At 36.0% G+C, this 23,945-nt stretch overlaps 1 pseudogene; it reads left to right on the top strand.

The window, feature by feature from the left end:
* Positions 1-2,100: 2,100 nt before the first annotated feature.
* On the top strand, positions 2,101-2,217 carry LOC129454356 (5S ribosomal RNA; annotated as a pseudogene).
* Positions 2,218-23,945: the final 21,728 nt, after the last annotated feature.

Raw genomic sequence — 23,945 nt, 5'->3', positions numbered from 1 at the left:
CCTTTAATGGACGAGGCGCAGGAAGGTTCTCTGTCAAGTTTATAGCTGTCTCGAATTTTCCGTGCGCTCCTCTGATGTCATTCACTTGGACTTGATTTATTCAAAAACTCCCCAACTGCTTTGCAATCAGAAGCTTAAAGGCGGAGTCCATGATGTTTGAAAGCCAATGTTGATATTTGAAATCACCTAAACAAACACGCCCCTACCCCAATAGAATCTGGACCTTCTGTTGATAGACCCGCCCCACACATACGCAACCCAGCATTTGATTTGATTTGATTGGCTATAAGTGTGTTTTGGTAGTTGGTACTTTACCACTATGTACCAACAACTACATAATTACACTATTAACTTGGCATGTTCATAACAAATGTGGTGCATTAACACAAAGTTAACGCAACCAGGAAGAAACTAGTAGGCAAAAAGTCAAGTGTCAAGAGACCAACTAAAACAAACACTAATCACAATAAGGGTGACTTAAAATGAAACATCAACATCTAAACCTAGTAAGTGAATTGAGTTTTCTACAGCAATATATTTACTGAACATTCAGAAATAATGTTTTATTAAATAATAAAATGCAATGTTTCTCTATCATTTACATAACAGTCAAACAAGTCAATATAATAAACAGTTGTTGTTTTAAACATTGTGTGAACATTAAAACATGACATTATCATAACGTTTAAAAATGGTAAAATGTAACATTACTCTAACTAGGGGGCGGTTTCCCGGACAGGGATTAGACTAGTCCTAGACTAAAATAAATGTAAGAGCTGTCCAAACTGAAAACAAGTTGCACTGACATTTCTTAAAATACATCATTGCCCTTTGTTTTGCCTTAAAATGCACACAGGTAATCTATTTAAGGCATGTCTGTTAAAACTAGTTATATTTCCTAATTAAACTAAGACCTAGTCCTGGTTTAAACTAATCCCTGTCTGGGAAACCATCCCTAGATGTGTTGTCCTTATAAGAAAGATATCTCAATTTAACACATTCGTTTTAAGAGTGTATGTAAAATACGGGACAAAACGCGTCCCGTATTGATTTGATACGCGTCATTTTGCCTGTAAATACGGGACGATTCCGTGTTTCACGGGACGGGTGGCATTGCCACCTTCCATGCACACTAACGTTGGTTGAAAGTTATACAGGAGGTTGTATATGATGAACAAGCAGTTACTCTTCAGGTGCTTTGAGGCTAGCAACTGCAAAGCTAGAAACTAGATCATTACTCACTAAATAAGGAGTGAATCAAAACATTCATTTGGCATTTGCAAGTTTACCTAGCATGATGGCTAATTAGCGATTAGCAAGCTAATAATATAATACACATTCATTCATGAATAAGAGTACCATTTCATTATTCTAATGTTTAATCTTCAGTGCTGTGAACTTGCTCAGCCAGCTATCCATCGAGTTGTGTGTCATCATCTTACTCAAACATAAGAGTGTCCGTGCTCAACTAAAAGCAGAGACGGCATCTATCTAGGTGAACCGAACAACTGTGTAACGATTCAGTTCGATTCCCAAGACAATACGATGCTTACCCGACTGGCCAATAGGAACGTGGCCCCGCCCATGACACAATTTTCACAGAGAAAGCAAAATCCTGACACGAGAGCAAGAAATTGCATCGAGAAAAAGCGTTTTGATAGAAACACTTTTTTTTGAGAAAATGTTTTCACACTAATAGCAAAAAACATATACTTGAGAGATTTTTTTTCTCAGAAATAATAAAAAAAAATTCAAATTTATATTTTTTATGTTCTATCATGAGAAAATACTTTCTCTCAAATCTTTTTTTTAGTCTCAAATATTATTATTTTTTGCTATTGGTATTAAAACTTTTTCTCTCAAATATTCTTTTTTTTCTCATGAAATGCTTCTTTGCTATCAGTGTGATAACTTTTTCTTTCAAATAGTTTTATTTCTCTCAGATCATTTAATTTATCGCATGTAGTAAAGAAACATATCTCGCTCCATACTAGTCAAGGTGGTAGGGTTTCCCAGCTTAGGCAGGCAGCCTGAACTGAAAAGTGCTGCGGGAAACCCTGAGTGAGGAAAGAGGAGACAGAGGAAGGACCATCAAGAGATACCAGCAGCCATATCACCCTGTAGCCCAAGACAGCTTGCCCACTGAAGCTAAGCAGGGCTGAGCCTGGTCAGTACTTGGATGGGAGACCACCTGGGAAAACCAGGTTGCTGCTGGTAATGGTGTTAGTGAGACCAGCAGGGGGTGCTCACCCTGTGGTCTGTGTGGGTCCTAACACCCCAGTATATACTATATACTATATACTATATACTATACTGTCAAAAAAGCACCGTCCTTCGGATGAGACGTTAAACTGAGGTCCTGACTCTCTGTGGTCATTAAAAATCCCAGGATGTCCTTTGAAAAGAGTAGGGGTGTGCCCTGGCATCCTGGCCAAAACTTGCCCATTGGCCTACTAATCATCCCTCATACTAATTGGCTATATCACTCGGTCCCCTCTCCACTAATAAGCTGGTGTGTGGTGAGCGGTCTGGCGCAATATGGCTGCTGTCGCATCATCCAGGTGGATGCTGCACATTGGTGGTGGTTGAGGAGATTCCCCCGTTCATATGTAAAGCGCTTTGAGCACTGAGAAAAGTGCTATATAAATGTAAGGTTTTATTTTTTTTATTATATCAATGGTACAGATACAGGTGCAAGCAAAGAGAGACTGAGATAGGAAAGAAAAAATATGTAATTTCCTACAGCAATGGCAAACCCAGTGTGATTGGTTACGGTAGAATGGGAATGTGAATCAACTGCAATCAGTGTGTCCCGGCCAGTAGTGGAGCCAGATTTAATGCACTATAGCAGTGTTTACTTGGCACACCTCCCAGGATTTAGGGTTAGGGTGTAATTGCTACTAGCAAAAACACTGTTGCAATGTTAAAAGAGCAGAGTCGGTTCTGTAAGGTCAAGGGACAAAAGCCTAACTAAAGGGAACACTAATCACCATAGTGGTGACTTCAAATGAATCTAAAACAAACACAAACTGGAGATTTAATGTGATAAATGTTGTGGTAAATATCCATTTGACTTACACGTCACGTCAGAAAGAAGATTTGTCTACTAAATCACTTGTGTTGATGCTGGAATAGTTGAACACTTGTATCTTGTTCTGACAGCATTTGTTTAGAAGTTAATCATCATCATCCATGTTAGAAAATAACTCTGCAAGCAAGTTGTAATTTTAGGTTTCAAACAGAGATGGTGATAGAGAGGCAAAAGTGAAAGATTGCAGCAGCACTCTAAAAAAATAATCCGTAAAAAAACGGATAATGTCCTGGCAGAAAATTACCGGCACCTTTTCCGTTATGTTTACAAAATTTCTGTTTATTTAAAAACTGAACATTCTGTAGATTTATAGAACACTTTCCGTAGATTTACAGAACATTTTCCGTAGCCTTAAGGGACACTTCAATCTGCCTATGAAACGCAACAATGGTGACAATCAACCACAAAGCTTCATGCCGAAATGCATGCTGGGTACCAGGATTGTCGAAAACTCTCTTAACATTTACTCTCACCATTGTTGAGATTTGTATCCAAAGTATTGATGTCTCTGAAGCAAAAACCACAGATGACACATTTGCAGCAATCTTATTAAATACAGTGTGTTTTTAGATCAGCATAGAGTGTCACACTTATACATTTCAGTTCATTATTCTTTTTTAATCAATTCATATTTAAATGTTAGGTAGCATAACATAAAAACAATTAAGCTCATATGACATTATAAACAATTCTCCTTCCTAAAGCAACAAACAAGTTGTAATTGCTATAAGCAAAAACACTGTTGCAATGCTGAAAGAGCAGAGTTAGATCAGTGAAGGTCAAGGGACAAAAGCCTAACTAAAGGGAACACTAATCACCATAGTGGTGACTTCAAATCAATCTAAAACAAACACAAACTGGAGATTTAATGTGATAAATGTTGTGGTAAATATCCATTTGACTTACACGTCACGTAAGAAAGAAGATATGTCTACTAAATCACATGTGTGGATGCTGGAATAGTTGAACACTTGTATCTTGTTCTGACAGCATTTTTAGAAGTTAAACATCATCCATGTTAGAAAATAACTCTGCAAGCAAGTTGTAATTTTAGGTTTCAAACAGAGATGGGGATAGAGAGGCAAAAGTGAAAGATTGCAGCAGGGGTTATTGCACCCATAATGCAACATGTTATTTTTAAAAAACGGATAAATGCCTGTAAAACATAACTACGGAAAATTCCTTCATATTTACACAGTACTTTGTCCGTTTTTTTACGGATTTTTTTTAGAGTGAGGAGTTATTGCACCCATAATGCAACATGTTAAAAAAAAAACAGATAAATGCCCGTAAAACATAAATACGGAAAATTCCTTCATATTTACACAGTACTTTGTCTGTTTTTTTACGGATTTTTTTTAGAGTGTGGGCCGTTCCACGAGGAAATTGCCAGGGCCGAATTTTGTTCCCAGTCCGACCCTGATTGAGTGATTAATGATGAACAGCTGCTGTTAACAAACACAATCACAGAATGAAAGATGAACAAGAACCGAATTAAAGAAAAAAACAAGCAGAAACTCAACTTACAGACTTAGAAGAGACTCAAACTTACTCAGCATTAACATCTTCACTAATTACAAACCAGTTAGATTTTATTTTATATGTACATTAGCTCTTACTGAGAAATAAATCATAAGGTGTGGTTTCCTGAACAGGGATTATCTTAAACAAGGAATAGTTTAATTAGGAAATATAACCAGTTTTAACAAACATGCATACCTAAAAACATTAAAACAACCCTGCAAGTAGGCCTACAATGGCCCTTTATGGGCCCACTTAGGGCTAATCTAGGGGCCCCGCGCAGGTTTGCTCATTGGCGGGGCGTTGGCCCTTTGGCGCTGGCCCTGCGCGGGCGGCCCTCGCTTGGCCCCCGGGGGGCCCTCATGCGGAGGGGTCCCCAGAGTTGGATGAACACTGCTGGATGTGTGTGTTGTCCCATCTTGCAGAGTGTTGAGGAGTAGCAATGAAGCAGAATTGAAAGCTTTGTTGTCCTCTTTCTCAACATCTCTGTCTGAAAAATAGAGTTGCATTTTGCATCTTACTTGTAGAGTCATTTTCTTAAAGGGGTCATATGATGAAAATGTTAGCATTGCCACGTTGTAGGTTTGAGCAAAAATGTGTCGTTTTGGGTGTGTTTTTTAAAATGCAAATGAGCGGATGAAGTGCAAACACTGATCACAATGATGGTGGTTTATTGTAATTGAAACTCTATTGTGCTGTCAAGTCCAAAAATGTGTCGTTTTGGGTGTGTTTTTTAAAATGCAAATGAGCGGATAAAGTGCAAACACTGATCACAATGATGGTGGTTTGTTGTAATTCAAACTCAATTGTGCTGTCAAGTCCTTCTTTTCTCTCTCTTTCAGAGTTCAGATTAAGGAGGCGGTATTATTCTAATAAGATATCCTTATGACATCATAATGAAAGCCAAATTTCAATGACCTGTTTTTGCTCACACCTACAAAGTGGCAATGCCAACATTTTCATCATATGACCCCTTTAACTTATGTTAAGATGTTGGCTGTTTCATTTAAAGTCACCATAATTGTGATCAGTGGTTGTTTTAATTGGACTTTGACTCTTGACCATTGGCTTGTTAGTGTTTTCTAACTGCTATATCTAAGTGTGTTTAAAACACATGTTATAGCAAAGAAAAGGCAGTAGTAGTTGAATATTGCTGGTTGATACATAAACATTGTCAAACATAATCATTTAATGAACAGATTTATTAAAATAGTTTTCCCCCCTCATCAGAAGCATAATTTTCTGTTAATAATGAAATACTTCAGTGTAAGGTCCAGAACTCTCATAGCAGTTTATCATTCTGAAGGATTTTGATAGTTTGCACATAAACATTAACCGCTGAACAATGTAGATGCACAGACATCAAGAATCAGAGTATGAATCTCAACGATGGTGACAAAGAAAATGGTAAAAAAAGGTCATTATGTATTCATGCCGCAGTGCATTCTGGGAGTTCTGGATGAGATTTGTAATTTGTTGATACCCAGCATGCATTGCAGCATGAAGCTTTTCGTTTTATTGTCGCCATCGTTGTGATTCATGCTCTGATTCTTGGTGTTTGTGTGTCTACATTGTGGAGCGGTTAATTTTGGGTGTCAGTGTTTCAAAACTCTTCAGAAAGACAAACCGCTAAGAGAGAGCCGGATCTCATACTATAGTATCACATTGTCAGAGAAAGATCCTTCTGTTAAGTGTGCAAAGAATAAATTAATACATACGTTTTTATATGATGAGGGGCCAGCGCTAAGGGGCCAACGTTTCGCCAGTGAGCAAACCTGTGCGGGGCCCTTAGGCTATGCCCATACAGGCCCATCGTAAGCTTACTTGCAGGGAAAGGGCATTGGTGTATTTTAAGATATGTCAGTGCAAGTTGTTTTGAGCAAACACAGAGTTGAAGCAAACACAGAGTTTGGACAGCTCTAGTCTAATAGTGTAATCCCTAAATAATAGTTACCATTCTCGTGATCTGTGTTTGCTTTAGTAGGACTCTTGATCTTTGGTTCAGCCCTATGGTGTTACATCTATTCATGCTATTTCAATGTGATTTGGAAGACATTGGATATGGAACAAAAGTATAACTACATTATTATCACTGACTTATGACCATTATGATGTTAGTGTCATGAGTTTAATATAAATTACTGACTTTAAACAGAAGCTCATAAGTGATTAGATGGGTGGCAAGCCCTTATAGTAGTCTTATAACGTGACACAAACTGAGTGTTGATGAAGCCAGAGCACACTTAAAAACATTGGGAATAAATGAACTAAAAAAACACAAGCAAACTACACATACAGACATGAAGAATCAGGCTATGAATCTCAACAATGGTGACTATCAAATGAAAAGCTTCATGCTGCAATGCAAGTTGGGTATCAGCATAGTAAAAAACTCATTCATGACTCCCAGCATGCATTGCAGCATGAATAAATTATGCAGATGAACTGTTTTTCCATTTTCTTTTGTCACCCTAGTTGAGAATCATAGGCTGTTTCTTGATGTCTGTGAGTGTCAGCTGAGGACTAGCTTCAAGTTCACAAAAGTCCATATGTATACAATTCTGTCAAGATATCAGATTACTGTTAATTCAATAATTGTTATATCGATTCTGATTCAAATATGTAAATACTAAGTCATAAACATCCCTAAATACTACTAATTGTTATGATTCAGCTTTATAAGGCTGGTAAGATAAAATACTGATCAATAATCAGACATCCAACCTCACAAGAGTCTATGATCTCTTGGTTTTCTTTGCCATAACAAACGTGCATCATAAAGACACAGTTATGGCAAACAGACTGAAAAACAAGTCAAGAGCCCAACTAATGGAAACAGTGATCACCATAATGGTGACTTTAAAGAAAATGCTTGTAAAGTCTAGTAAACACCTGTTTGTTCTCAGTAAGAACTTTTGTAGATGTATAACAGAAATAAAGTCAAAGTGGTTTATAAGTGAAGATGGTGGTAATGGTGTTTGTGTAAATGTTTAATTCTCATCTGGTGATATATGGAGAGATTTATTGTGTTGTGTTATTTTCAGTTGATGTTCTTCGGGAGCCGTTTCTCAATACCAAGTACGCCAAACTCGGACTTGTGTCCTTCGTAGTTCGAACTTGCAAGTTCAGACTCAGAAGAACGAACTCCTGACGCGAAATGCATTCTGGGAAACTTCGCTGTCATAAGTCCACACAAGTCTCCTCTGATGCATCCTCAATAAAATGGGCGGATCAAGAACACATCCGGGGATTTTATGTGAACTTGGGCTTGATGCGAACTTTGAATTGGACTTGGGCCGCGACTGATGACGTTTCACAAGTCCACAAGAACACAAGTACAGATAAGAACGCATATTGAGAAACGGCTAAAGTCTTTGTGTCTGTAAGTGTTTCTGCTCATCTCTTCTCTTTTTTTATTTATCTTTTCTTTAGTGATTCTGTTTATTAGCAGCAGGTGTCCATCATTAATGCTTCAGTATCTGAACTTATTGACTTGATTTCAGGTGGATCATTAGGAAACTAATGTAGGGAATAGTGAATGAGGGTGTAGGGTGTGATTTGGGATGCAGTCTTAAACGGTGGACTCTCAGGGCCGTAAATTCACATTATTCTGAAAACTGTTTTTTTACAGAATGCAAAATTTAACAGTATACTTCTGTTTTTGTTAAAAAACAGAACTATACTGTTAAATTTGGCTGTTTTTAACAGCAATTTTTACAGTGTAGTATCGAAATTAGTTCGTTAAATTCCAGTATTGTGAAAACACGAGAACAAGTATAAGAACAAATTCATGTGTGTACACATGTATGAATTACACTGAAAGTTTCATGAGAACTTCAAATGTGTATAAATACGAAAAACTTATGCAATTCTCTACTGGTAAACTGCAGTTAACAGGTCGTGTTAACAGAACCTTTCTGCCAATTTACCAGTAAGAGAGGTTGTAAGATGTGTAATTAAAAGTTCTAAAATTTAGAGATATGGTTGAGTTTAAAACTGCACAAATTATGTACAAAGTAAAAAATCATCGGCTATCGAACAGTATCCAAGAGCTGTTTCAAATGAGAGATAGCAAGCATAACTTAAGAGGAGAGTCAGTTTTTCAAAAGAAACATATTAGAACAAATGCCAAATATCACTGTGTTACAACTAAAGGAGTTAATGTATGGAATAGCTGCAGTGACAAGATGAAATCATGTACAACAATTAGTAAATTCAAGAGATTGTTTAAAAATCATGTATTGAATGGCTGTAAAAAGGACTTGAGGTTATAGTATGGTATATTGAAAGAAATGAAAATAGTGTTGTAGGTATGTATGCATGTTTGCATCTGTCTGTGGTCTATGTATGTATGGGTATATGTGAGCTGTAGGTAGGTAGATATGAGGTGAATATTTATGTAAATAAGAATTGTGTGGAATCCTTGTGTATTTATCTAATTGATAAAACTAGAGAAAGGGGGTGGGATTTGAAAAGTTTATGAACTACTCCTTTTGAACATGGGCATATATTTGTGTTTTTGAATTATTTATTATTTATAATAATTTTGGTTGAAAGTGCTGAGAAGTACATGTCCTTATTTATCTGTCATTTTTATTTTTATTTTTTTGTTTGTTTTGTATGTATGTATACACAGTATAAATACCAGAGGTGTAAAGTACTCAAGTAAATGTACTTCGCTACTGTACTTAAGTATTTTTTGGGCTACTTTGTACTTGTACTGAGTATCAAAAATATAAGCAACTTTTACTCTCTACTCAATTACATTTTTGATTGGGTATTTGTACTCTTTACTCCACTACATTTGAAATGACACTTACCGTTACTCGCTACATTGTTTATTCGTCAAATAAAAATGAGACGAAAGTGTCAGAGGGTGATGATGGATAGAATCTGTGGTCGCGAGGTTACACGCACACACACAACTGAGGGACCTCATGTGGCGCCACGCAGGGCAATCGTATGAATCAAAGTACTGCGAGAGCGAATCAAATGCATATGGAGAAGTCTGGTCTCGCGGTACTTTGATGTCAAACGCTGAATGGCTTGCGTTGAGCCACCGTAGCGGGACATCTGCGTGCTGCGTATGTCTTAAACTGTAGAGAAAAGTTAGCGACTTATCTGAGAGAAGAGATAAAGCGCAAATATGGATGCATATCACATTTGCTTCTGTCAAGGGACCCTTTGTTAAACTTGTGATGCTGCAATGAAAACAAAAGTGATGCGCGATTGCAGGAGGGCCATCCCGCACCTCAAAGGCAAGCACAAATGTTTTATATACTCTGACGCTACTGTATCAGCTAACCTGAGCTGGTTGATATAACTTACTATATAAGCCAAAATAAACCAGCGATGTCCTGTACTGATTGCCTAAGATTGATAATAAGTGTACAATTTCACTGTCCTCAAGTATGCTGTATGTATTTACTGTAAAGAGGGATGCATGACTGAAGAAATGTAGTGCACTTAATGTGAGATGGTGCTGTTACGTCTACTACATGTGTTTTCAATTAATCTTTCAAATGAACACCTTCACGTTTTTAATATGCACATTTCTGTTACTGTATATTAACTGTAACAACCTACTCTAATACTGGAATTTTTGATATATTTAGATTATAACTTTTTTAGGATTGGCCTATAAGAATATTTGGTAACACTTTACAATAAGGTTGATTAGTTAACATTAGCTAATGTATTAACTAACTTGAACAAACCATGAGCAATACATTTGTTACAGTATTTATTCATCTTTGTTAATGTTACTTAATAAAAAGTTAAGCTTTAATTGTTTGTTCATGTTAGTTCAGACTTCAGAGTGCATTAACTAATGTTAACAAGATTTTAATAAAGTATTAGTAATTGTTGAAATTAACATTAACAAAGATTAATAAATGCTGTATAAGTGCACACTCTAAAAAAATAATCCGTAAAAAAACGGATAATGTCCTGGCAGAAAATTACCGGCACCTTTTCCGTTATGTTTACAAAATATCCGTTTATTTAAAAACTGAACATTCTGTAGATTTATAGAACACTTTCCGTAGATTTACGGAACATTTTCCGTAGCCTTAAGGGACACTTCAATCTGCCTATGAAACGCAACAATGGTGACAATCAACCACAAAGCTTCATGCCGCAATGCATGCTGGGTACCAGGATTGTAGAAAACTCTCTTAACATTTACTCTCACCATTGTTGAGATTTGTATCCAAAGTATTGATATCTCTGAAGCAAAAACCACAGATGACACATTTGCAGCCATCTTATTCAAGACTGTGTGTTTTTAGATCAGCATAGAGCGTCTCTTTAATACATTTCAGTTCTTTATTCTTTTTTTATCAATTCATATTTAAATGTTAGGTAGCATAACATAAAAACAACTAAGCTTATATGACATTACAGACAATTCTCCTTTCTAAAGCAACAAACAAGTTGTAATTGCTACAAGCAAAAACACTGTTGCAATGTTGAAAGAGCAGAATCAGTTCTATGAAGGTAAAGGGACAAAAGCCTAACTAAAGGGAACACTAATCACCATAGTGGTGACTTCAAATGAATCTAAAACAAACACAAACTGGAGATTTAATGTGATAAATGTTGTGGTAAATATCCATTTGACTTACACGTCACGTAAAAAAGAAGATTTGTCTACTAAATCACATGTGTCACTGCTGTAATAGTTGAGCATTTGTATCTTGTTCTGACAGCATTTGTTTAGAAGCAAGTTGTAATTTCAGGTTTCAAACAGAGATGGTGATAGAGAGGCAAAAGTGAAACATTGCAGCAGGGGTTATTGCACCCATAATGCAACATGTTATAAAAAAAAAAACGGATAAATGCCTGTAAAACATAAATACGGAAAATTCCTTCATATTTACACAGTACTTTGTCCGTTTTTTTACGGATTTTTTTTAGAGTGCAGTTCATTATTAGTTCATGTTAACTCATGTAGCTAACTAATGTTAACTAATGAACCTTATTGTAAAGTGTTACCATATTTATATAACAACAGTTAGGCTATATATTTGTCAGCATGGCACATTCAAGTCCACAATGACACTAGACTAAAATTATATGGGTTTAAATTAAATTTAATGTAGACTAAAATCTCATGGCATTTAGTTGAATAAAATTAGACTAAAACTAAATGAATTCAGATGACAAAAATAACTAAATGAAATTTTAGTCAAAAGACTATGAGTATGTTTAATCTGTGTTTGTTCTGCCAGGTCAAAATTTTGAGGTGTTAGATTTCTTTTCTATATTAGGAAGTAAAACCTCATAAATAAACTTTCTTGGTTTTTACTGACCTACAATGTCTCTTTGTGTTGAGGACTAGTGCATCTTTGAGCCAACATTCGGTACGAGTAAAAATACTTAAGTACTTTTAAATTGGGTTACTTTAATACTTTTACTCAAGTTGTATTTAAATTGGTGACTTGTAACTTGTAGTGGAGTAATTTTTACAGTAAGGAATCTGTACTTTTACTCAAGTATGGCTTTCAGCTATACTCTTTACACCTCTGATAAATACTTTATTATTATATATATGTATATTTTTGTATTTTTATTACATGTTCAAATAAACTTATTATTATTATTATAAGATTATCAGTAATTTACCGGTAAGCGCTTTGTGTGAACAAAAAATAAAGATTACCGGCATTTAAAACAGACAACGTCTGGCCGCGCTGACAGCTTTGGGCAGGGGCGGACTGGCCATCTGGCAGATCAGGCAATTTCCCGATGGGCTGACATACTTTTTGGGCCGATACATCTCATACTATTTTTGTCTAACAAGCCCATAACACTTGTACATTGCTACACGTTGCTTTCTTTCTTTGTTTCTGTTTTTACATAATTCATTAATGGTGCTAAAAGGCAATGTATTGCATTTTCCAAAAAAGTTAGCGAAAGATGTTTGTTAGTTTTTTTCCGGACAGACCAGCCCATGAGACACCTGATCCGCTGACATTTGGCTTAAACAATCAGATCATAAAAACTTTTTTTTTAATAGACATGCAGCTTCAGTGTGCGTATGTCAAAATAAGAGACAAATGAGAACTGAGTTGACGTGCGGTAAGCAGAACTGCTTTTAAAACACTGTCGTAGATATCCTTTTGATAAAACAATGGCCGATTTTTTGTCCCAGTCCAGCCCTGGCTTCGGGCCAATCATATTGGCATAGGTGACATCTGCTTTCTCACACCTTTTTCACTTTATCTGTATTTTAGTACTGATGTGTAAATTATATCTTACTGGTAAAAAAGACAGAAAGTCAGTGCATGTGTGAACAGCACATTTTTGTATTTACTAGTAAATTCATTCTGGTGTATTCATGGTAATTTACAAGCATTACTACACTCTAAAAAAATCCATTAAAAAACACACAAAGTACTGTGTAAATATGAAGGAATTTTCCGTATTTATGTTTTACAGGCATTTATCTGTTTTTTTTTATAACATGTTGCATTATGGGTGCAATAACTCCTGCTGCAATCTTTCACTTTTGCCTCTCTATCACCATCTCTGTTTGAAACCTAAAATTACAACTTGCTTGCAGAGTTATTGTCTAATGCAGGGTTTACACCAAACGCGTTTTGGGCGTCAAAATCATGTCTACCGCGCCTAGTTTGCAGCTTAAACACTTTGAATGCATTCGCGCGTGTAGAGCGGAGTTGACGCGCGGAAAAAGCAAGCATTTGACGCGTGTCCGAGGCAAAATCCGCTTCTTGTGGGAGGGGCAACTGCTGTGCGAGTGTCTGTTTGCAAGATGACTGATGTTGATTGTGCATTTATCAAGAGAGTTACCAGTTTGTATTGGGTAACCTTACTATAGGGGGAAAATAAACGGCGCGGGTCGATAAACGTAACCTAACTCAAAAGTAAAGTGTGTATTACAACTTACCAGGTTGCCCAAAGTCCTTACTGACACTCTTCAAAGCGAGGTCCTTTTTATTCCTGTATCCTATAGAAATAAGAACTTGTGTCATATAGCTCCGAGTGACTGCTTGAATGAGTGACTCCGGGCGGGGCTGCCACCACAGCAGCAGGCAGGCTCCTGATTGGTTAACGCGGCGCGAAATTCCGCCAAAGTTCAAATTTTTCAACTCGGGCGTCAGCCGCAAATTCGCGTGAACCGCAAAATGCACAAAAGCACCATTCGCGCGTACCGCGCACAACACTCAATTCGCGCCTTTTGCGCGAGCTTCACGCGCGAATGAGGCGGAAACGCGTCTTCCGCTCCGCGACGAACGCCTATTCCGCGGGACCTCCTGACGCGTGTCAACGCGTCTGCACATTGACTTAACATTGAAATCACTCGCGCTTCACGCCTCTACCGCGGTTGGTGTAAACGTACCATGAACATTGAAATCACTCGCGCTTCACGCCTCTAGCGCGGTTGGTGTAAATGCACCATTACATGGATGATGTTTAACTTCTAAACAAATGCTGTCAGAACAAGATACAAGTGTTAAACTATTCCAGCATCCACACATGTGATTTAGTAGACAAATCTTCTTTCTGACTTGATGTGTAAGTCAAATGGATATTTACCACAACATTTATCACATTAAATCTAAAGTTTGTGTTTGTTTTAGATTCATTTGAAGTCACCACTATGGTGATTAGTGTTCCCTTTAGTTAGGCTTTTGTCCCTTGATCTTCCAGAACTGACTCTGCTCTATTAACATTGCAACAGTGTTTTTGCTTTAAGCAATTACAACTTGTTTGTTGCTTGAGTAAGGTAATGCGTCTATTATGTCATCTGAGCTTGGTTGTTTTTATGTTATGCTGCCTAGCATTAAATTATCATTATGAAGTGACAAAATAAGAATAAAAAACTGAAGTGTATAAGAGTGACACGCTATGCTAATTTAATAAGACATGGTATTGAATAACATTGAGGTAAGGCATCAGTTGGATATTTTGCTTCACAGAGAAATATCAATATTTTAGATACAAATCTCAACAATGGTGGGAGTAAATGGTAAGAAAGAGTTTTCTACAATCCTGATACCCAGCATGCATTGCGGCATAAAGCTTTGTTGTTGATTGTCCCCATTGTTGCGTTTCATAGGCAGATTGAAGTGTCCCTAAAGCCTACGGACAATGTTCTGTAAATCTACAGAATGTTTTGTTTTTGAATAAACAGAAATGTCTGTGAAATAACGAAAAACGTACCGGTAATTTTCTGCCAAGACATTATCCGTTTTTTATGGATTATTTTTTTAGAGTGTAGAGACTGTACTGTGTACTGACAGATAATGATGTCATTAACAGGGGCGCAATGAACAGTTTCAATGGGGGTATGCAAGACAGAATTTTGGGCCCCTTCCTTTAGATGAATGTTTGATTTTCATACCATAATGTGTAGCTATATAAAATTACTCAGTTGAGTGCATTTATTTAATTTTATAGGTCGCATTTGCAACTTAAAATAAATGAATGAAGCAAAAAAAAGATTTATTCGAAAAACGAATACCATTTTAATCTGGAAAGGCAGAAAACATTCATGTGATTTTAAATAGATCACTAAAAGAAGAATAATGAATGGAGAGGCATTTCTGAATTTATGGAAATCTATGGAAGGTGCTTTGAAAGTCGCGGCAGTCGAGTTTTCTGCGCGGTTTTAGAAGCTAAATGTGTACAATTATGTTTAGCCTATAATAGTTCATTCTTCAGAGTTCATATTGATGATCTTATATAGCCTAGTCCATTTAAAAATTTTCTTACGAACTGACCGTATTCGTCAGAAAAACACAAAATAACTTAAATTCTCTTTATGTTGCTGTTCTCTGTATGTATGTGTGGTATTCCGTCCTCCGCTCATGACAAAAAAGCGTGGCCGGCAAAATTTAAATTAATATTACGTTGATCTTTAAGAGTATGCGCTTCGCACGCCCTTTGCTGACACAGAAATTGCAAAAAGCACAATCGGCTAAAGTTTTAAATATGACGTTGATTTTTAAAAGTCAAAAGCATGCTGCAATCAAATGTGCTGGGCATGCAAATTTAATTTCTGTGCACTGAAGGCTGTTTTTTGAAAAGCGATTAAAGATAGGCTAATACTGCATGTTTTGGCATTTCGTACTATATTGCAGTAGTTTATTTGTAACGTAGTGAGATGCACGGTGTTCTTTTTAATGTTCTTTTTCTTTAATATTCACAACACTTATCAACAAAACATTGATTAAAATTAAGAGACAAATTATATTAAACGAAATTCATTTGAAGCAAACGTTTGAAGCAAACAAAAGTTAATTTAAACTTAAAATTATGTCTTATAACCCCATTTGTATCGTCATATTAGCCTTCAATCCATTACAACGCCCATGGCGAATTAAATTAAAACAAAACATTAACAACATTACAACAATATTTAAACACAACAATACTCAAACATAAATATAAAACAGACATTCTCTATTAGGATACATGTTAAAAACAATCTGATATAGCGTTTATTATAGCTGCACTTACTATTTTGGGCAAAACCTCCGTTGCAAACCTGAATAAAAATGAATCACTTTCATGCGCTGTCACATTAAAACCTGCTTTTAGTCATTTAAAATTCAACTCAATTATGGCTTAGACAATTCTCCTATTTTATGTTTATTTAGAAAATACTATTTTTAACTTCTTCCACCCTGAAGCTATTTTGGGGATTTTCGCCTGGATTTGGCCTACCCAATTTCAAAAGCTTCCCATACCCACATGCAGAGGTTTACATACAAATGTTTGGTATCATTTTACAGGAAACCCTTTGAAATTACATAAAACACTGTTGAAAGTGCTAAACATGGTTGTATGTGATGTCAGTCCTCTAATGAACACAAAAATAAATAGGCGCTTTTTGATGTTTTTTTTTCTAAAGTTTTTATTTAAAAGTGTATAACTCTGGCCCTGAGTGCCTCAGCTCCCTGCAGACAGTTTTGTTTGATTCCAGCAATTGCCAGCTTACAGAGGAAAAAAGATTTTTTTCTCTATCATAATCTATGCAAAAGTTATTTTACTCCAACTGATGGGAGGAATAATACCCTTTTTTTATACAATTTCTGCCTAAAAACATTTGAAGTGCTCCCATAACCACATACAGTGGAATAAATGCAATTGCTTTATATAATTTTAAAGAAAACCCTTTGAAGTTACATAAAAAGCTGCTGTTTGTGACAAATAGTGTTATTTATGTTGTTTTTCATTTGATGAAACACCAAATTTTCTTTTTATATGTTGTAAATACTGCCTCTGATAGTGTATAACTCTGGTTCTGTGTGCTCTAGCAGACTGCAGACAGTTCTGGTTGTTACCAGCAGCAGACAGTAAACACCCAAAAAAAGAATGATCTCTTTAGCATGTCGCATTCAAAAGTTATTTTCATTTTACTGAAGTGTCCGAAAATACATTTTTCATATAAATATTAATTTTTTGTTTTGGACATATAATAAATAACAAGGGATTATTCATGCACACAACCTAAGAAAATGCTGTGAATGGACTCATTTTTTAGAGTAGGACCTAAGAGAAAAGATGGTGTATCATTTGTGGCTATATGTGCTATCTGAGGCAGTCCACACTCAATTTTCCCATATGTTTACAAAAGACGATTTTTTACCTTATTATTCATTCAACTATTGTTGGTTATGTGTTGATAATAGAACAAAAATAACGCTGTAGCCTTATTCCTGAGAATGAGAGCTTTCATTTGATATAAGACTTGCCCATGTTTGTCATACTTGAAAAATATGAAATATGTGAATATTAAATCATATAAAAAATTATGGGGGGGGGGGTGATAGTGTAAATTAAGTGTAAATAACTTTCTTACAGTAAAAGATTTCTCAAAGTGATGCATATCTGGAGAAAGTAGAGAGTCTAAGCTTTCAAACAGTATCTCATATGTGTTACTGGGGTCCATGATGGACCATTAAAGATTAAAAGAATATTTTATTTGAGTCAAAATACGAAATTTTGTACCCGGGACTGGGTCCTCAGGGTTTAAGAGGTTAACTACGCCTATTAAGTTATTGTCCGTCTTAAAAATGCAATAGGTGTCAGCAGTCGCTATGCTAATATTGTATTAACACAAATATTTTTCATTTTTCATGAAACATACAGTTTGGGATCAGCATGAACGCTTTTTAGTGGCATGTGAGATCTTACCTTGGCTGCGTTCACACGGTACCATAATACGGTTGTCAAACCCGTATTTGAGTCCTTAAGACGGTTCCGTTCACACGCAGTTCGGTTATTTACGGGTTTGACAACCGCATTCTATAACCGACTTCACACCCGCAACTTTTCGGGTTTCACAACCGTATTTACCGAGAAGCTGTGGTGTGTGAACGGAATCGGACTGCACAACCAGTTGTCTGTCACGTCATTCGTTGCTCTTGTGTTAAGATAACGTTACAGTGCATGAAAATGACTGCAAGCTACGCACCAGAATTGCTCCATAAGGTTAATGTGATATTATATTAACTTCATAGATGCCACAGAACATATTACATTACGCATAAAATTGCGTGCAGCAAAGTAAGTGAGATTTATAAAGTGTAAACTTTAAAAGCGTACGATTAATATAATGTTAACTGTACAATAAAAGGGATATAAAAATTAGCTGTTTATTTACTCACCTTTTATCTTCAGTAGAGCAATAAAGAAGATATTTTGCAAAAAAACCCATCTGTGATTCATATAATGCAAGGCAAAAGATGCGTCACTTTGAGAGGTCAAAAAGCAAATATATCCAATACAAAAGTAATCTCCATGACTCCTGGTGACATTTTTTGCTGCTTGTGAAGCAAATCGGTCGGTTTTTGCAGGATATTGAATGTTATTTACAACATTTTTAGCGTCCATACAGAACTGTGGTAACATATAAAATGCGCTTTTTACACTCCCGCTCTTTAGGTGGCGCTAAGAGGCTGGTTTTGCCTGCGGTGGGTAAACCATACTCTCTGCGCCACCTACAGAGCGGGAGCGTAAGAGCACTTCCTATTTGGCTGCGTTAATGCTTTAAATAAAGTTCGATTTCTTGCAAAAACTGATCGATTTGCTTCATAAGTCATTTGATTACTTTTATATTGTATATATCTGCTTTGGTAAAACGTCCAGTTGCTGAAACTGAGTTTATGTTCATTCATTTTGGAAATTAAAACTTTAAGAAGGAACCACCCTTGTTTATTTTTCTCTGCATAATGGTAAGCGTTAAACCAGCCAGCTGTTTTTGTTAATTACATAAATAAAGTTTTCCCCATTGCATAAATAATACTTTTTTATATATTTACGTCCGTCACTATGGTTACAGGCGGCGCGTGTAACTAGCATACGGGTTTGAGGTCGGTTGCTCGTTCATACAGGCAGTGTTCTATTTGTGTCTTTAATTTGCTGTCTGAACAGGACACTTCCAGACTCACACCTGTAAGTAAATACGGTTGTCACTCCCGAAATTTTGTCGTGTGAACGCACCCCTTGAAATGTCAAACTGTAGGGCTGTCGACTATTTGTGGTAACTTTGCATAGCAAACCCACCAAACTGATCCCAAACCAAAATGTTGCCTACTCACCCATATCCATACCCGCACAATCAAATTAAAAACCACCAGAACCGACAAATATGTAATTGCATCGTCATGCTTGCACGCTGTTTTTTTTTAAAGTGTCTCACTTTTACTTAACACAAAGTCATTCACAGAAGTTTTATATTAATTTACTTTACATTTTACTGCAGTGTTATTATTTACGTGTACAATAAAAAAACGGAAAAGTGATGACGGTGGGGCCCCCTAGCATACTTATGGGCCCATATGCCTGGCATACTCTGAACCCCCCCCCTAACGGCGCCCCTGGTCATTAAAATACTTAAACATCTTACCAGTGACAGTAACACTGAATGTCTTTAATGTCTTGTAGTCTTGATCGCTGATGCCCTTGACCTCCAGCTGATATTCTCCATTGTCTTCAGTTGTGATGTTGCTGATGGTGAGAGATCCAGTCGTATGGTCCAGATTCAGTCTGTTTCTGAATCTCTCATCAAGGTAGTTTAGTTTGCTAGTTGGCACTTCTAAATCAATATTTGCTATATTCTTCTCTTTAAACTTCCACTGTAGCCATTCATTTCCCCTTATTCCACCAGCATTAACAGGCAGAGTAACAGGATCTCCCTTCATCACTGACACTGTAACATCAGCTCCAACCACACCAGCAGACACACAAATTCTTTATTTAAAGGGTAACTAAACCCTAAACCAACTTTTAAGAATGGGGGTTTATTAATGTTGTTCATTAATTTTAGTAAGTTTTTTGACATTTGGATATAAAGTATTTCAATACTACAATATATGGTGTAAAAACGTCTGAATGCTGCCCTCTTCAGGTTGAACGGTGGCTACCGCAGCTGAATTTTCCTATTGGATGGTGGGTCCAAAAAATGACTCGTGACGTAAGCAGATATTTTTTGGTAATAAAAATACACCCAAGTGAGCAATAACCTTTAAAATGGCATAATAATGACGATTCAATAATAATTGGTTCAAATAAAGTATTAAACCAAGTAAACACATTACAGTAATATGTACCCTTTGTAATAAAAAAACAGCATTTTGTATTATAACAAATGATTGCAGGGGGCGCTAAAGGACCTGCTTCTGTTAGTTTCATCTATTTAAATCTTTAATATTTTTCCAATTCTTTACAATTGAAATGATACAGCCACTGTCATTCTTGAGCAAGAACATGCAAAGATAAAATCATGTAAAGTCAGGTTTAATCTACTAAAACACTTCACATCGGACACTGATCAACAGATAATCACAACGCGTCTCAGACGAACATTTGGAAACCCAAACAAAAAAGCACACACAGTTAAAAGGTTATTATGCATGCACATTGCACTGGAAAAGGTTTGCCCAGAAACGTAACTTTATGCTCAGTGGCGTTTCTCAAAAAGAAGGCTGCATCCTCCGGAGGTCACATATGCAGGATGCATACGTCATCAACCTTGGTTTATTTCAGTTAACTGAACATTACATACGCAAATCATAAGCATATTACAACAATTTATGATTAAATATAATTGTAAACTTTATATTTGTTAATACTCTTTAAAGACTAAAGTCTGTTTGAAGTTTGCACCATACAAATGTGAACTCCAAAGGATGCAGCCTTTTGTTAAGAGAAACGGGCAGCATTTCACTTCCACAAGAAATCTTGTGACATATTTAGTTTTGCGATACATATTTATTCTCGTAAAATCTTGTCGCACTAGATCTCGTCACACCCCTACTCGAAACATTTACAAATATTTTGTTTGGAATCATTGGTTCGGAGCATGCTTCAAACTGGCCAAGACACATGATTTTAGCAAACAAGGCTTCATTACATCATAACTGTTTCGAAATGTTTTATATAACAGATGGTTCACAACTTGGTAGAGATGATCACAAATGACCAGTGTTAGGTGAACTCTGGTCAGTTTTTTATGGAAGTTCATAAAACATTCATCCTTCAGACTGATAACGCTACCATTATGCCAACTTTTTGTTTATAGACAGATTTAAAGCTCCACTGTGTACTATTTTTAGTTAATTCTTAGCAAAAACCCATGTTTTCTTTCAAAAGTATGTGCTCATTCATGTGTAATTACGCCCACCCCACTAATCAAAGTATTCTCGTAAGTGTAGAATCTGCTATTTAAAATACATACCGCTGTAGCGCTCTCTGGCTGAATTCATGTTGTGCCTCCATCTTTGAAATACATTCGCAGACGAGGGACATTCCTGAAATTCAAGCTCCGCCTTTCGCGCTTTCAGACTACACTCAAGCTGGCCGCGAGCTGAAGCCTACGGAGGTTGCATGTGTAGGCGGTATACGTCATCAAGACAAACTTATTTCAGAATGTTAACAATTATAAAGCTGACAATTATTCTTAGTTAATTGTAAATTGATGTAATATGCTTATGACTTGCGAATATAATGCTCAGTTAATTTAAATAAACCAGGCTTAATGGCGTATGCAGCCTGCGACCTGCGTAGACTGAATCCTTCGGCCGCACGCCGTGATAAACCTGCGATCTAATGCTTTGATTTGAAAGCCTGTTGAAGACATATTCTCGAGGACATTAAAACAAGTCGCCAAGGAAGCGAAACGGGGATTTTAAACGACAACGGGACGGGAAAACATCAAGACCAAAGTCATATTGGAGTTAGTTTTCCAAGATGAGCCTCAATATGGACAATGAAGTTGCTACTTTCTATTTTCACCACAGGTAATTCAGCATATTCGTTTACATCTATACAGTCTATGTTGTAAACTTGAAGTTTTATAGTTCTTTGGCTAACTATAGCATATTATGCAGTTAGTGTAAACAAGCATGTGGTTCAAACAGCCACACGCCGTCTCTCCGCCCATTTATGTAATCTGAGGTACTGAGATAAATGTTTTTCATATTTTCTGACCTCTAGCACAAACACACGGTGACAGCGCTATTTTTAGCCTTTCATTGATAAAACGCCGCTGATCTGCGCGTCTTTCGTTTCATTTTACAAGCGTGTGAAAGTTGTGCGATCTTATTTCACCAATATCAGAGGAAGCTCTTACATATACACGGACATGTAACGTTTACTTAAAACATAAGCATTGGACTCTGACATATTAGTTTCGCGTCCATTTAAACCTGTGATTACACTGAAAAAAACAACTAGTAAAATTTACTTAAAAAAATCCTCGTAACAATTTGCACGAACTTTTTTTAAGTAAAATTTACTGCTTTTTTATAAGTAAAACTTACCTACTAAAATCAAATAAAATTTACTTAAAATTGCTTGATAAAACATATGTTAAATAATTAATTAAATGTTACTTAATTATTTTATTTAGAAGTTAGATTTATTTTAATAGTTTAGGTAAAGTCTATTAGGTTTTTTTTTTTTTAATTGAAGCATTGCTGTCCTAATAATATTAAATAAATAGTATTTTCTGTTTGTTATTTTCTTTAACATATTAATATGGACATAGTTCTTTTAAGTGTTATAAATGGCATTATAACACAAAATTCATGACTGACAAGAAGTCAGTCATTGAATAAACTTGATTCTGAAGAGAAACGTATACAAACTGTGTTTCTGACATGCATTATTAGCACTGTGGAAAGAATTACAATACACTGTTCTGAACAGGGTTCATGTAAAGAAACACTGATCACCTGAACGGTGACTTCACAAAATTATTATTTACAACAAAACAACATTAATAATATAAGAGCTTAAACCTTTATGACATTTTGCTAACAAATATTTAAGTAGTTAAAGTTCTTATCAGTTCTTATTCTGTGATAAAGCTTAAAAAATAAAAATATTCAGGCGCAAAGAATTGTGGGTATTTCTTACAACATGTGCAAATAAATGTAAGTAAATTTTACTTAGATTTTTTTAGTGTAATGGATTTAATATTTTTAAGTAAAATGAACTAAGATAAGCTAAAGTTTTTGATTAAAATTTACTTAATTATTTTAGGACTATGTGCAGTGACTATAAAACAAGGCAAGGCAAAGTTTATTTGTATAGCACATTTCATACACAAAGGTCATTCAAAGTGCTTTACATAGAAATGAGAAAACAAAAATCAAAGCTACATGAATTTGAAATATCAATTAAAAGAAAATAAATGTGATTTTAATAAAAACTGTTTAAATGTGTGAAAAAGAATAAAACAGGAATAAAAGTATAAAACAGTTAAAAATAAGAATAAAAACAAGAGAAATAGAAAATAATTAAAATAGTGCATATATAATATAGTGCAATCAGTTCGGACGCAGCATAGTGCTCATTCAGTAAATGCATAGCTAAACAGATGTGTTTTGAGTCTGGATTTGAATGTGGCTACTGTTGGAGCACATCTGATCTCTTCTGGAAGCTGGTTCCAGCTGCGACTGGCATAATAGCTAAAAGCTGACTCTCCTTGCTTTGAGTGAACCCTTGGTATTTCTAGCTGATGTGATCCTAATGATCTGAGTGATCTGATAGGTTTGTATTCAATGAGCATATCAGCAATGTATTGAGGTCCTAGTCCAATGAGTGATTTATATACCATTAATAATACTTTAAAATCAATCCTAAATGTAACTGGTAGCCAGTGTAGCGACCTGAGGACTGGTGTGATATGTTCATATTTTCTGGTTCTGCTCAGAATCCTGGCAGCAGCGTTGTGAATGAGCTGGAGCTGTCTAATGGTCTTTTTGGGAAGGCCAGTGAGGAGGCCATTACAATAATCCACCCTGCTGGTGATGAAAGCATGCACAAGTTTCTCTAAGTCTTGTCTGGAAACAAA

The sequence above is a fragment of the Misgurnus anguillicaudatus genome, chromosome 23 (genome assembly GCF_027580225.2).
Source record: "Misgurnus anguillicaudatus chromosome 23, ASM2758022v2, whole genome shotgun sequence".
NCBI classification, from domain to species: Eukaryota; Metazoa; Chordata; class Actinopteri; order Cypriniformes; family Cobitidae; genus Misgurnus; species Misgurnus anguillicaudatus.
Note: the sequence above shows the minus strand (reverse complement) of the source record. Positions and strands in the feature narration are given on the sequence as shown.